This window comes from Nerophis ophidion, linkage group LG02, assembly GCF_033978795.1.
Source record: "Nerophis ophidion isolate RoL-2023_Sa linkage group LG02, RoL_Noph_v1.0, whole genome shotgun sequence".
NCBI lineage: Eukaryota > Metazoa > Chordata > Actinopteri > Syngnathiformes > Syngnathidae > Nerophis > Nerophis ophidion.
In genome coordinates, this window is record NC_084612.1 from 42,659,936 (window position 1) to 42,676,674 (window position 16,739).

Genomic DNA, 16,739 nt, shown 5'->3' on the forward strand with positions numbered 1-16,739 from the left:
ATATAAAATATTTTTTAATTGTTTTTGTTTTTAGAATATTTTTAAAAGAATCTCACGTACCCTTTGGCATACCTTCAAGTACCCCCATTTGAGAACCACTGCTCTTACCTATATAAGACCTATCCCTAATGACCATCAAGTATTATTTTTAATTCTCCATTAGTGTTCTTATTTTGCTGACATTATTTTTGCTCCAATTGAGTTGCATTGTTTTGCTTAGCAATTCAATTTGTAGCGTTTGGTTATTGTTATTCATTCCTATTGTCTGCTACAGATTTGTGTCTTTTGCTTGTGGATTATTGTATCATTCAATAAAACATAATTTTTGACAATTCTAGCATGCACAATCGTCCTCAAAATGTTTAATTTGCAATAAAAGTATGACTACATCATTGCATTCAATGAATATAATTAGAGTGAGTGCAGGTAAATGCAAACAAATCAGTAGACTTTTGCATGTGTGTGTGGTTGTGTGCGTGTAAGAGAGAAGGTGTGCAGGGAAAACTAGCAGGCGGTCTGCTATTGGTTGATGTTTATACTGTATGAGAGGGCTAGTTTAGAGTTTATGCTGCACACTGCTCATGTTTCAGAAATATCTAAGAGGAATCATCTGCAGTCATGGATTGATGACTAAACATGAAAGCAAAGACGTGCTTCATCCTGCATTTGGAACAACCTGACAACACAAAACCCACGTCTAACCAGTGGAAGACAAAGTAGATAGTTCTGTCTTGAAGGAAGTAGAAGCCCTTTATGAAGAGTGTTTGACCTTTGACAACTTTGGAATAACGACAATGTGAAATTAACTTCTTACACACAAAGGTGAGTCCTTTTCCACTTCTTTTTCTAAATGGATGTATTCCTCATTCAGTTTTACTGTCACAAATATTTACTTCTGCTTTGGCTTACAGTCACAGCTGTGCTCCAAATTTTTTTTCCATCATCCATTTAGAATTTACACTTCCATCTCCTTTATAAATATTCTGTCAGTGTAAAAAGTCAAAAATTCTAAAAGCAACACATGATTACCACGTTAACAAAGCTTGCTCTTAACCAAGTAAAGCAGAAAAACAAATATATTTTGTGTAGAAGATGTACAGAACACTGACATTTTTACATGGAAAAAAATATTGATAACATTGATTAACTTTTTATGTAATAAAGCTAAAATAATAAACATTTTTATATATAAACTACATCATGGAGGGAAATCAGCAAAGATGAGGCAAAATTCAATTTCATCACACTGTCAATGTAAATTTTTGGACTTTTGTCTGCATGTTCAAATTATGGAATATTACCATATCTTCTTATATTAGCGTCAATACTGTCTTGAGAATGAAGCGATACATAATTTTATCACAAATTAAATGAAAAGATGAGGCTTAATCCGATAAATGTAAAAGAAAGATGTTCAACAAAAGTGGAACTGTCTTATTTTGGTCGTTTTCCCATATAAAAATGGGTTTCAGAATAAACAAACTATGTTTGTAGAATGTTCACAGTCCGTGGGATAACCTCGTCCAGATTTAAAGGCCTACTGAAACCCACTACTACCCACCACGCTGTCTGATAGTTTATATATCAATGATGAAATATTAACATTGCAACACATGCCAATGCGGCCTTTTTAGTTAACTAAATTACAATTTTAAATTTCCCGGGAGTTTCATCTTCGAAACGTCTTGTAATGATGACGTGTACGCAAGACGTCACGGGTTTTTAGGAAGTATGAGCGCTGCGCACACACACAGCTAAATGTCGTCTGCTTTAACGGCATAATTATACAGTTTTTTGGACATCTGTGTTGCTGAATCTTTTGCAATTTGTTCAATTAATATTGGAGAAGTGACAGTAGAAAGATGGAGTTGGAAAGCTTTAGCCTTTAGCCACACAAACATTAACAAGTCCTAAAGTGTATTCCAATGGGGTCTTTGTGTAACGTTAGGACCGTGATACTACCTTCTAAACTTGATTTACATTTACATTGTTGTTGAAAGAACTCACAATAGTCAAATCGTAGTGAACTTGGGCCCGCTTCACATTTGGCAGGTACTCACAACAGTACATTGGTACTGAGACAAACTTGGGGTTTGATATCCTCTCACTATCCTGGCCCCCTGCTGGCCTACGTTCACTTGTCTCACCACTTCTGTTCTACTCTTTTATTGCAACTTTGTGGATTATTTGCAGTCATATTTAGTGTCACTCTGATATTTATTGTGTGCAAGGTTGTTAAGAGGATGTAGTTATGGGTCAGCAAGCGTGCTATGGTTTTGACATTTGGATTATTTTGAAACTTTGCATGTTTTATATTAGAAATTGTGTTGTTATCCTTTATAATCTGCTACACGCAATCGCATTACAGTCATTCTATGACTCCACTACATTGTGTACATGTTCATAGAATCGTGGCTAGCACTCGACCAACTCTTCCAATCGTGCCAAAGAAGGAGAAGTATACCTTGCTTGAGTGTTAGTGATCCATCCATCCATCCATTTTCTGCCACTTATTCCCTTTTGGGGTCGTGGGGGCGCAGGCGCCTATCTCAGCTACAATCGGGCGGAAGGCGGGATACACCCTGGAGAAGTCACCACCTCATCACAGGGCCAACACAGATAGACAGACAACATTCACACTCACATTCACACACTAGGGCCAATTTAGTGTTGCCAATCAACCTATCCCCAGGTGCATGTCTTTGGAAGTGGGAGGAAGCCGGAGTACCCGGAGGGAACCCACGCATTCCGGGGAGAACATGCAAACTCCACACAGAAAGATCCCAATACTGAAATATTGATGCCGCTGATACAAGATCTTTATGCTCTAATATCGATTCTCAAATGAAAATATAAATTAATTTGATAATAGTTATTTCAGATAATGGGTAACATTAAGAGTGCAAAAAAGTAACTTAAGTTGTGAATGAGACAATATGTCAATGATGACTGCTTTTGTTGTTTACATGTTCTGTATTTTCAAGTTAACATGTTCATCTAAGTAAATTGTGAATTTATTTTTATTCTGATAGTAGTTCTCATTGATTAATTTATCTTATATTCTTTTATTATTTACTTATTTCCTTTTTTTTGGGTTTGAAACATCTTTTTCGTGTACTTTGTATGATTTTGTCTGCTATTTTTTGTTGTATTAGCTTTGCAAAATTTTTAATCATGCTACCACATCAATGTACTTCAGAGTTTAAAATAATAACTACCTCTGTATTGTTTTCTTTATGATTTGAGATACATTAATATTTGATATATGCAACTTTTCAAGCTTTAGCAGACACATTGGGTGTATTTGCACAAAGTATCGGATCGGTACAGCTGATACCAGCCTATATTTTACTCGGTATCGGATCGAAAGAAAATCAATGGTATTGCACATTGCTACTGAGTACATCAGAGCAGTGATTCTCAAACTGTTGTGGCACGTGGGCTTCATCTAGTGGTACGCCAAATAATCACTTGATTAAAGTTCAATGTTTTATTTTCCTTTATCAATCAATCAGTATGCTTTATTTAAACAGCTAAATAAAAATATTGAGAATACAATGCATTTTACAAGAGTGACCTGGCCAAAAGGGCAGCAAAACAAAGTTACAGAAACACAAATAACAACAAACACAGCAACAGTCACACGCCACAGTTAAAAATATAAATTACTTACCAAAAAATTAACATAAAACTCATGCGATAGGTCAAAAATATATATAAAATGTTGCAGTAAAAACAATATAAAAACAAGTACAATTTCCATAAAAGTGGTTTCTCTATCCTTTAAAATGGACTGAAATTCCCCCAAAGTGATCAGCTCAGGTAACTCCAGATCCTTTTGCAAATCATTCCAAGACCAGGGAGCAGTGTCTCTTAAAGTTTTTTTCCCAAAGATTTGTGTTGGCTGTAGGAACCAACATGCTGAAGATGTCCTGCGACTGTACGGACTGGAATCTCTACAAATAAAATAACATACATACGTGCGAACCAGCCCAAGAAGTGATTATATACAAAATCCATCCTTCAAAAAAACCTGCAGAAAACCTGCAAACAGACAGTTTGCAACAAACAGTAATAAAACGTATGGCACAGTAATGTACATTATCCTTTTTTTTTTTAAACATCACCAAAAAGTCACAAAAAGCAAGTTTCTATAATCCAGCAGGGGCATGAAAGTGGTCAGGATCCAGCATTTCCTAACTTGTAGAGAAAAACAGGACTCGTTTCGATAGAAAAAAATGTGTTTTAAGTTTTGACACAAGTTCTTCAGTGTGAGATTTAAAAGACAAGTTTGCATTAATAACAATCCCCAAGTTCCTATATGTCGTTACCATTTTAAGTTTTATCCTATGAGCAGTTGATATCTTTGGAATGTTCAATGGCAGTCGTTTGCCATTTGAGAATAGCATCACCTTAGATGTATTTGCATTTAGCACTAGTGACTAATCTCTAAGCCGAGTCAGCTGGGACTGAACAACATCAAATGCAGACTACAAGAGCTCAAGGGTTTGCACTACAGCGAAGGATGAACAATATATGACTGCGTCATCTGCATTATAATGGAACACAGCATCCAAGACATTATCACAAAGATTATTTACATAGATGAAAAAAAACAACAGACCTAATATGGAACCCTGGGGTACACCCTTTAATACAGGAAGGAAAGACGGTGAGGACTCAGCAAACTGGACGCATCAGGTTCTATCGAGCAGATAATAAGAAAATCACTTTACAGCACGCTAAGATAGGTCAATCTAGTGCCGTCTGTCTGCCAAAATGACACAGTTGACCGTATCAAACGTTTAAAAAAATCAATAAGTAGAGCTGCACATTATTTTTTACCTTCCAATGACTCAATAATGTCCTTCACAACTTTGATATCAACAGTTGTGGTGCTATGTCTCTGTCTAAAACTGTTCACACTAGTATCGTACCTTATATATTAGTTGCACTAAGGTACAGTCGTCCTACTGTGAGTACACACGAAAGTTCGGCACATATATCTTGTATGAGTGGTATTATCACTGCAATTAATCAGTTCCCTACATTCCCTGGTGGTTTAGTGGTTAGGATTCGGTGCTCTCACCGCCACGGCCCGGGTTCGATTCCCGTTCAGGCAATGAGTTCTTTGCCATGAATTGATTAACAAGTTGAAAAACTTATTCAGGTGTTACAGACTCTCTCTTGTACGGAATATATACTGTACTGTGCAATCTATTAATAAAAGTTTCAATCAATCAATGGCGTGATTAGAAGAGGTGGGCCAAGGCATGACATGGTTGCATATACTTGCAAGCTTGAAAAGGAGTAGAGCCATAGAAAAAAAATGCAGAGATTTAAAATATGCAAAACCACACTTGGAGATGGGTACCAAAATTCAGTTCCTTAATGGCACTAGTGTCAAAATCGTTGTCGGCTTTAACACGTTAACAGTTGTCTTCAGATCCACGTCATGTCAGATTATTTTTAACCATCCTTCCCTCATACCTTTATAAACAACCTAGTGTTCTTTAAAAAGTCGAACAACTTCCTTTATGAGCTGCAGTCTTTTTAGTGTTTTTTTCTTTCATTACACTCCCATCAACTTCATCTTTATCCCCTTTTTGTAACATATCTCCTTTCCTCAGTTCAGCATTCTCTATCGTCTCATCTTGCTGACACTCCTCACATAAGATGGTATCATTCTTCCCCAGCAATTTATATTTTTTTGTTCAAGGCACGGCGTCCTTAGTCTCATCATCACCACCTTTCCTCTCTTGCTCACTCCGTCCATCTCTGACACTCTGACCTTTTGCAGCAACTGAAACAGGTGCATTCTTGGTTCCACATGGTTTGCCAAATCTGATTCATTTCCCCCTTAATTGTGCTTTTCTGTTCTGTCTTGCTAATGCTAACTTACATTTCAACCATGTTTGCCCTCAGTGCCCTCATTGGCAACTTGTCAGCCTTTTCATTCCTTTGCACTCCTACATGTGCTTGCACCCAAAGAACTGTGACCCCATTCCCATTGTCTGATCTGATGTGGAGTGAAATGACATGATAATCTTCATACTGATGCCGAGCCTTATTGCTTGATGTTATTTCCTCCCTTTGTCATGCCAACAATATTTCTACAATCTCTACTGTGTACAATTTTAACCCATTTCCAGGTATTTTATGTACGGTATGCTCATTCCCTTTACTGCTACTGTCACGCCAAAGCCTGATATCCCTGTTTCCACATGTTCCTCTCTGTGTCCATCTCACTCAGGACTCGTTTGTATGTTCCTTCAAAAAGCATTTTTGTAAATTGGGACTTTGTGTTAATTTTCAAATGTTTATGACAAAATACCCAAGTATTGAAGACCCCACCCAAAGTAAAGTTTAAGTACCAATGATTGTCACACACACACTAGGTGTGGTGAAATTTGTCCTTTGCATTTGACCCATCCCCTTGATCACCCCCTGGGAGGTGAGGGGAGCAGTGAGCAGCAGCGGTGCCATGCCCGGGAATCCTTTTTGGTGATTTAACCCCCAATTCCAACCCAGTCGGTAGGCCGAATTATTTCAATTGAATGTGTTTATACCTAAATGACACCTCTTTGTTTAGACTTTGTGGCTTATTGAGAAGTCTTTCTATTCATTTCTACAATGAATGTTTGTCCAATGTAGCTGCAGAGGAGCCATTGCAATACACCAAATCTGGTTGGTGTCTGAATGTAAAGAATTAGTTATACCTTGTTCTTAATATTACAATTATATCCATACTTGTTTTGCCGAAATTGAAGGGAACAATGGATTATTCTTTTCCTCCATCATATTTTTGTGCATGGTTCATGCTACACATTGCGTTTGTTGAAGTGAAGACGTTTGTGACAAATTGCAAAGAGAAAGAGCAAGAGCTGCTACGTCCCGATTCTCCAGTGGTGCTGAGTCAGGGTTGGCGTTAGAAGAAGGATGAAGAGGTTGTTAAATATTTCAAGATTGGTGAGTTTGTCAGCTCCGGGGGGGGGGGGGGGGGACAGTGCTCCAGTCACTCTAATAGTTTTTTGGGAAACCAACTTGTTCTCCATATATATATATGCTAATTGCGCTTCTGTCTTGAAAAAAATGTCAACATCAGAGAAAGAGTGGAGAAGATTAAATATTTATTAATCTATATGTAAGTTTTGATTCATTCGGAAAGATTGATTTGACGTGCAGAGGCTTTGCAAATAATGTTGCATTTATCCATCCACCCATCTTCTTCGGCTTATCAGAGGTCGGGTCGCGGGGGCAGCAGCCTTAGAAGAACAGACTTTCCTTTCCCCAGCCACTTCGTCCAGCTCCTTTTAGAGGATCCTTGTCACAGTTCAATTAAATGTAGAACAGAGGAACCCAACAATGCAGATGGATTGGAAGTAAAACAGTTCTTTACTTAATGAAAAATCACTCATAATAATGATCTAAAAATAGAAGATAACAAAAAGCGACGGTGCGAAAAAGAAAACACAAAAAGAGCGCCGTGAAAAAAGAACAAAAGCCAATACGCAAAACTAACTAAACTTGGGTCGGATTTGCAAGACGTGCAAACTACCATAGTACATACCAAGCTGGATGGCAATGGAAATAGCCAAGAAGGTAAGTAGCATAAATTCAAGGAGCATAGGGGTCTTCATACAAGGAGAGTCTAGGAGTGGAATTGCGGAGTGCCATCCAGCTGACAAGCTGTTGCAAAACTGAGCATACAAACCACAAGGTGGCAGCAAGCGGTGACGATCCTGAGGCATTTCCAGACCAGACAAAGTTCCCCCAATGTGTCCTGGGTCTTCTACGTGGCTCCCAACCAGTCAGACGTGCCGAAGGGAGGTCTTATGATGCCCCGATGTGGAGGAGCAGCACGTCTTAACTCTGAGCTCCTCCTAAATGACAGAACTTCTCACCCTATCTAAAAGAGAGAGCCCCACCACCCGACAGAGGAAATTAGTTTTGATCGCTTGTACCCGTGATCTTGTCCTTTCAGTCACAACCCAAAGCTCATGACCTTAGGTGAGGATAGGAACGTACATAAACCGGTAAACTGAGAGGTTTGCCTTCCCGCTCAGCTCTCTCTTTCTTCACCGAGACAGATTGAATGGTTAAAATTAGGACAAAAATAAATTTGGAATAAGGTTGCAACATAACAGAATGTGGAAAAAGTGAAGCGCTTTGAATACTTCCCAGATGCATTGTAAATAAAGTAGCCTCTCTTCTCTCTCATGTAAAACCGATACTTTAAAACACATATTTGCTTCCATAATGTAACATTTGGTTAATATACTTCTGTTCTGTATTCACTCTTTGGCAGTCCTGATGGCAGATATCTTCCTGTATTGAAGTCCTGGTAAAGATGACAAGACATAAAACTAGCAGGAAGTGCAGGAAAGGCTTGATCGTCCAAATTCACAACGCTGTTCGCAGCTTGAGGAGGATCTTCTTAATATGTGACCTCCCTTGACTGCATGGACAGAATCCTTGGGCGGTTGTAGGCCTCAAATTTGGACACCGCCATGGATGCACATGATGACGACTGAGAAGAAAATCCAAACATATTGACAAATAAGAGATTGTATTTGCAATGTAACAGAGGTCCTCATCAGGAAGCATAATTTTAGTCCTCCCAACAGCTGTCAATGTGTTAATGACATCTGTGTTGAGCGAACAGTGATATGTTCCATGATGGGTTTTGCTACTATCAGAAGGAATGAAGCATCAAAGGAGGTGTAGGTTGTGTTAAACATTCCTAATTTGATTCAAACAGCCTCGTCATTGAAATTTTGACAGTAAATGTTGTTATATATTACCTTTTATGACCACATAATTTATAACAAATAAAGAAAAAAAGATATCTTCAAGTTTTTACAGAAGTTCAGTCCATGATCATGTGGTGGTGGCCCTGAACAACTAAATAGTGTCTATAGCATCACTGTACTGGACATTTGTTTGTATAGTATTACAGGATGGGATAGGATAGACTTTATTTGTTGACCAATGGGAAATTTATGTATTGCAGTGCAGATACAAAAAGTCCTCTCCAAAATAAGGTTAATACACATGAAACCAAGAGGGAAACACAAAGGAAAGCACAGAGCCCATGCAACCAGCTGCCATTTCAGCCACTCTACTGTACTGTACTGCTCTGTCACTATTTTGGAGCGTTCATCTGAAAATATACACAATGTTATTGGTGGTGTCTATTTTAATTCATGCTCATCTCTTGAACTGCAAAAGAAGTATAAGTGTACTTCTTTGTATGTTTTTATAGCTGTGTGTGGGCTGTGACTCAACCTTGAGTGTACACCTCGCCTCTCCACATTTGCCCACACGTATACAACTTTCACGGTGAAAGGTGGATATAAGTGGGCTCGTTCTTTAGATTGGTGACTGCATGTGTGTTTCCGCGATCAATACCTCCTCTTCCAGCAGCTCTCAAACTTCAAACAACCACACAAAATGACGTATTAATGCCAACTTAGCCTCTGTAAAGAATGGATCGTGGCTCTTTACAATTAGGACACGAGACAGATTACAGCCAAGGATTTTTTTTAATCACCTCTTTTAGGTGGGAGTGGTTAATTTGTTCATACAACACACAAAACAGTAAGTCAATTTCTGTGTCCTTTCTTCCTCAAGTAAAGCACTGGGCATCCTGCTCTAAGGAGGCGTCAAAGCACACTTAACATTTCTGAGTGTTAGGTGAATAGGCTTTTGGACAACATGTGCTAGAGTACGACTGCAAAATGATCCACCAAGGGGCCATATAAAGTAGTGAGTGCCAGCACTTTGACAGATAATTCAAATTCAAAAAACTTTGCTTATCTTGAGGGGACAAGTCGAAGGAACATAAAGCAGTAAATGGTAAATATAAAAAAGGCAGCGCAAACTTTTAACAGCTGTAATCACATATTATAAATACAGAAGCACATTTGGTGAATAATTACACATACAATAAAGTTCACGTTAAAAATGCTAAACTACTCAAGGTAAAAAGTTACACAGGATACAATTATAGACATAATATATATACAGTCTGTATACTATATTTATGTGTGTATATATATATATATATATATATATATATATATACATATATATATATATATATATATATATATATATATATATATATACACTAATACTATTTGTATATTTTTATACCTATTGATACCTATTGCTAATAGGTATCAGCTTTAGAGTGCAAAATGGCTGTTTCTATTAGTATTTATTTTTGTGATCAGCCTGAGCCTTGTTCGGCATGTTGTATGTGCTGGTTTATGCGTTAAATCAGAGGTGCCCAAAGTTTTTGTCTCCAGGGACCAAAGTGAAAATGTACTAATAGCCATGGGCCAAAAAGCAATTTTAAGCATAAAAGACAAACAGCCTGAATGTAAATAATAAAGTGTCTTTAATTAGTGCAAATAACATGGATTGATGACAACTTGCTAGTCTTGCGAATATGCAATCCATAAGTGTGTGAGCTTGAAAGAGGTCAGTTAAAATACGTGTTACAAATAAACAACTTGCTGGGCCATATTTGTGTTAAACCAATTATATTTTTTGTGAATGTTGTCTGTCTATCTGTGTTGGCCCTGCGATGAGGTAGCGACTTGTCCAGGGTGTACCCCGCCTTCCGCCCGATTATACAATCAAGAGTAAGGGTATATATATATATATATATATTTATACCCTTACTCTTGATTTTTATATATATATATATATATATATATATATATATATATATATATATATATATATATATATATATATATACCCTTACTCTTGATTTATATATGTATATATATATATATATATATATATATATATATATATATATATGTATATGTATATATATATATATATATATATATATATATAGGCGCTGATCCAGTGGGTGCTTCGGGACCGAGCAGCCACATGGGATTAAGGGCGACTTTCAGTCTTTAAAATCATTTTTGAAAAATCAATCTTGCTGATGTGAATTTTGTGGCGAGTTTGGTCCATTTTACATGATAAAAAAAAAACAGGAGTCATATAGTCTATAATTACTGAAGTCTAAGCAAGATTTCATTGTGCCCAATAACGGAATAATGACACAATCATCTTGACTTTGAACACATTGCACACATGGGAATGAAGGGCATGCTTACTCACTAAGGGTGGCAGTATGAACAATGCCAACAATGTCATAAACATGTGCATTATCGTAAAATCACACTAAACAACACTGACTGTTGCGATCCGGTGCTCGGATCTTCACTGATTGTTGTTTTGTTTCCATTGTTGTATCACTCTCTGTCTGACTCCTTAGTTCCTGTTTAGTCGTCACCATGGGTACATATTATTTCCACCTGCTACTCTCGGTTCTCACAGACCTGTTTCTTGTAATCACTTCCCTTATTTAAGCTTGCCCCTTTTCGTTGTTCTGCCTGGGATCCTAATTTGCCTTCGTGCAACAAGTGACGACTGCTCTGTATGTATATTCTCGCTAGCTTACACGCTACGCCTTTGTTTTATTCTAGCTCTGGTGCTAAAGGTTTGTTTTCCCTTTTTTGTGCCTTCGTGCCAAGTCTAGTTTTTCTGTTTGTATTCCTAGCTACCATGCTAGCGCCATTTGTAAGCCTTTCTGCTTAGCACCAGTATTTTTGTTCCTAGCCCTTTAATTTAATCAATAAATACTTTAGATCTTACCTTAAGCTGTGTTCTTGCCCGACGCATCCTTATGCCGCACAGTGTCCACACTGACAAACACATTTTGGAACAAATATATTTGCACCGCAACACAACATTAACACTACAGAACCAATTCCTGCAGAACCAACTCTTTCAGGACGCAACAATATAAACAAACGCCATTGGTGGATCTACACCTAACATCCACAGTTATTATACCAAGAACAATAGCGTATCTAGTCGATATTTTTTAGCATCACAAAATCGTTTTTTGTATAAAAAAAAAAATATATATATATATATATATATATATATATATATATATATATACATATATATATATATATATATATGTATATATATATATATATATATCGTTTTTTGTATTAAAAAAAAATATATATATATATATATATTGGTGGATCTACATCCAAAAAAAAAAATATATATATATATATATATATATATATATATATATATATATATATATATGTATATATATATATATATATATATTTTTTTTTTTTGGATGTAGATCCACCAATGGCGTTTGTTTATATTGTTGCGTCCTGAATATTTCCTGAGTTTATAAACATAATATATAGATATATATATATATCTATATATTATGTTTATAAACTCAGGAAATATGTCTCTGGACACATGACGACTTTGAATATGACCAATGTATGATCCTCTAACTACTTGGTATCGGGTTGATGCCTAAGTGTGTGGTATCATCCAAAACTAATGTAAAGTATCAAACAAGAGAAGAATAAGTGATTAATACATTTTAACAGAAGTGTAGATAGAACATGTTAAAACAGAAAATAAGCAGATAGTACCAGTAAATGAACAAGTAGATTAATAGTTCATTTTCTACCACTTGTCTCTCACAATGTAGACAAAATAATAGGTACATAAATGACACAATATGTTACTGCATACGTCAGCAGACTAATTATGAGCCTTTGTGTGTTTACTTACTACTAAAAGACGAGATGTCTTGTACAAAACCCGTTTCCATATAAGTTGGGAAATTGTTTTAGATGTAAATATAAATGGAATACAATGATTTGCAAATCATTTTTAACCAATATTCAGTTGAATATGTTACAAAGACAACATATTTGATGTTCAAACTGAAAAAGATTTTTGTGCAAATAATCATTAACTTTAGAATGTGTTGCCAGCAACACGTGACAAAGAAGTTGGGAAAGGTGGCAATAAATACTGAAAAAGTTGAGGAATACTCATCAAACACTTATATGGAACATCCCACAGGTGTGCAGGCTAATTGGGAACAGGTGGGTGCCATGATTGGGTATAAATGCAGCTTCCATGAAATGCTAAGTAATTCACAAACAAGGATGGGGTGAGGGTCACCACTTTGTAAGCAAATTGTCGAACAGTTTTAGAACAACATTTCTCAACGAACTATTGCAAGGAATTAAGGGATTTTACTAGCTACGGTCCGTAAAATCATTAAAAGGTTCAGAGAATCCTGAGAAATCACTGCAGGTAAGCGATGATATTACGGACCTTTGAACCCTCAGGCGGTACTGCATCAAAAACCACATCAGTGTGTAAAGGATATCACCACATGGGCTCAGGAACACTTCATAAAACCACTGTCAGTAACTACAGTTGGTCGCTACATCTGCAAGTGCAAGTTAAAATTCTACTATGCAAAGCCAAACCCATTTATCAACAACACCCTGAAACACCGCCGGCTTGGCTGGGCCCGAGCTCACCCAAGATGGACTGATGCAAAGTGGAAAAGTGTTCTGTGGTCTGTCGAGTCCACATTTCAAATTATATTTGGAAACAAAGGACCTGGTGTCCTCCAGAACAAAGAGGAACATACCCATTCGGATTGTTATAGGCGCAAAGTTCAAAAGCCAGCATCTGTGATGGTATGGAGGTGTATTAGTGCCCAAGGCATGGGTAACTTACACATCTGTGAAGGCACCATTAATGCTGAAAGGTCCATACAGGTTTTGGAGCAACATATGTTGTCATCCAATCAATGTTATCATGGACGCCCAGTTTACTCAAGCAAGACAATGCCAAGCCACATGTTTCAACAGTGTGGTTTCCTAGTAGAAGAGTGCGGGTACTTTCCTGGCCCGCCTGCAGTCCAGACCTGTCTCCCATCGAAAATGTGTGGCGCATTATGAAGCGTAAAATACGACAGTGGAGACCCCGGACTGTTGAACGACTGAAGCTCTACGTAAAACAAGAATGGGAAAGAATTCCACTTTCAAAGCTTCAACAATTAGTTTCCTCAGTTCCCAAACGTTTATTGAGTGTTATTAAAAGAAAAGGTGATGTAACACGGTGGTGAACATGTCCTTTCCCAACTACTTTGGTACGTGTTGCAGCCATGAAATTCTAAATTAACTATTATTTCCAAAAAAAAAAAAAGTTTATGAGTTTGAACATCAAATATCTTGTCTTTGTAGTGCATTCAATTGAACATGGCTTTGAAATGATTTGCAAATCTTTGTATTCCGTTTATATTTACATCTAACACAATTTCCCAACTCATATGGAAACAGGGTTTGTATGTTCACTATTGTATTTAAGGACTAAATTGCAATAAGAAATCTATGTTTAATGTTCCCTAAGATTTTTTGTTAAAATAAAGCCAATAACGCCATTTTTTATGGTCCCCTTTTTTTGGAAAAGTACCAAAATACTTTGGTACAGGTACCAAAATATTGGTATCGGGACAACACTAATACACACACACACACCGAACACCCACTGGCAGAAATGTAGATCCGCCCCTGGTCCCTGCACGCATCACTCATAGAGCACGAAGACCGCTACTGCTTAACGAGCAGGTGCGCCAAAGCCTCTCAGCGCTGCTGATGTAGTAATGTAGTTAACTGCTCCCACCTCGGGCGCGCACAGTGCGTGCTGACTTGGCGTACCGGGCGGCCAACGACTTCCTGGGTACCGCGGAGGAGCACATTCCAGTCCCCACCCGGGGCGCCACGGCCTACCAGGCAAGCCAAGGCTCTATATTACACGTCGGAAACAAGGCAAATGCAATGTTTGGATTTGATGTAGTTTGTAGTTAATTTTTGAGAATATCTGCTCGCACAGGTATTTGTTTGGCTTGCAACAGCCACCTGCCTGGGACCACGCCGTGTGGCAAGCTGGGGCAAATTTTCTTTGACAGAAATATTGAAATTTTATTTTCATTCTGCACATTTGTATAGCATTGGAAAACATTAACAATGTTTGTGTCACGTTTGTCCTCCAATACGGGGGGTCAACAACCTGCGGCTCTCGAGCCGAATGCCGCTCTTTAGCACCGCACTAGTGGCTCTTTGAGCTCTTTCAAAAAATATATAAAAATGGAAAAAGATTGGGAAAAAATATATTTTGTTGTTTTAATAATGTTTCTGTAGGAGAAAAAAAAAAGAACACAAAAAGTCCTAATCGTCAGAAAGCCCACTGTTTAATATGTTTGTGTTTATGCTTCACTGATGACAGTTGGCCAGTGTTGTTTTGTCCCACTAATTTTGACTGTTCTTGAACTCACCGTGTACAACTTTCTCAGAAGCTGCCACGAAAAGACATGTTTTATGCCACTCCTTCTTTGTCTCATTTTGTCCACCAAACGTTTTATGCTGTGCGTGAATGCACAAAGGTGAACTTTGTTAAAGTTGTTGACTTGCATGTAGCCATTAATCAATGCTAAAATGCTATTTAGGCTAGCTGTATGTACATATTGCATCATTATGCCTTGTTTGTATGTATATTTGAGTTCATTTAATTTCCTTTACTTACAGTATGTGTTTTGAAATTGATATGTGCATGTCTCATGACACATTATCTGTATGTCATATTGGCTGCATTTCTGATAGTTGTTTGTGTGCTATGTTGTTCCAGACCACAGCAAAACATTGTAAAAAGTTAATTAAAAGAAGGCAGCCTGTCCTTTCCTTTAACTTGGACACACACATCTATACCTTTGGCCATTCTAAGCCAGTCATTTCCAGGAGTTATCTCTCTCTGAGTCACTTACTTAATGTGTTGCCTTTGTTATAACACTCACTTAAGGCTTTTTACTTTTTGCGGCGCCATACAGATTAGCTCTTTTAACATATTGGGTTGCCGACCGCTGTTCTATACTAACCATATTAAAACCAATAATATTTTCCCCCCCCCGCTTTTTTAATTTTCATACATTTTTGAAAAAGCTCCAAGGAGCCTCTAGGGCGGCGGGTTTCTGACCCCCGGTTTAGGGGGTCCTTGGCTTGGAAAATGTTTAAGACCCCTAATTTAAAGTTAACTTTGTAACAAACAAAGCAAAAAAGCGTTGCATTGCTCTTCCTTCACCGTCCACCTCTCTGCTTGTCACCATCCTGGCCAATAAGTTTTCAATGAAGTTAGAAGTAATATTACATCTTTATTTATGTTTTTCATTCATCATTTACATATATTTTACATAGTTTTTTGGATGTAAAATTATCATCATTAGATATAAATATGTTTTATGTTTGGAACACATTCATTGGGTTTCCATTATTGTCAGGTTCAAACACTGATGACATCTATTAAGCAGATGTGGGAGGCGGGGCGTGGTCACGCGCCGCCTGCTGGCAATGGCATGCACAGGAGCCGGCTGGAAGCAAGATGGCAGGTGAGTGGATACCTCAGCTGGAACGAGTTATCTAATCACCTGTCTCTATTTAGCAGCGTTGGTGACTGCAGGGCGGGGCTGAAAAGCCAGAAGGACCCAGGAGGTGCTGAGGACGCAAGAAGGGTTGTGGGAGGACTGAGCGAGTTAAAAACTTTGTGAGTGAACGAACTAAGACTGAAAAGACTTGGGGAGTGAACGAAGAAGATGAACTGTTGTGAAAATTAAAAATGAAAAGAAAATCCTTTTGGGAACAAACAAAAAAAGAAATCTTGTGTGTAAAAAGATTAAAAAGAATTGTCAACGTGAACTCCTGCTGTGATCCTTCGGTCCTGAAGACCCCACGACACAAACCTGTCACAGTTGGCGCCCAACCAAGCAAGGACCGAGGAAAGATGACGGCCCCAACCCC

The 16,739-nt window shown here is 37.7% G+C and overlaps 1 protein-coding gene across 1 annotated transcript in view; it reads left to right on the forward strand.

The window, feature by feature from the left end:
- The first annotated feature begins 586 nt into the window (after positions 1–586).
- Positions 587–16,739, forward strand: part of large2 (LARGE xylosyl- and glucuronyltransferase 2) — a 144,046-nt gene continuing 127,893 nt past the window's right edge. Inside the window, exon 1 of the mRNA XM_061884104.1 lies at positions 587–822. The gene's annotated coding sequence lies outside the window, so the exon portion shown is untranslated. The remainder of the gene's footprint in view (positions 823–16,739) is intronic.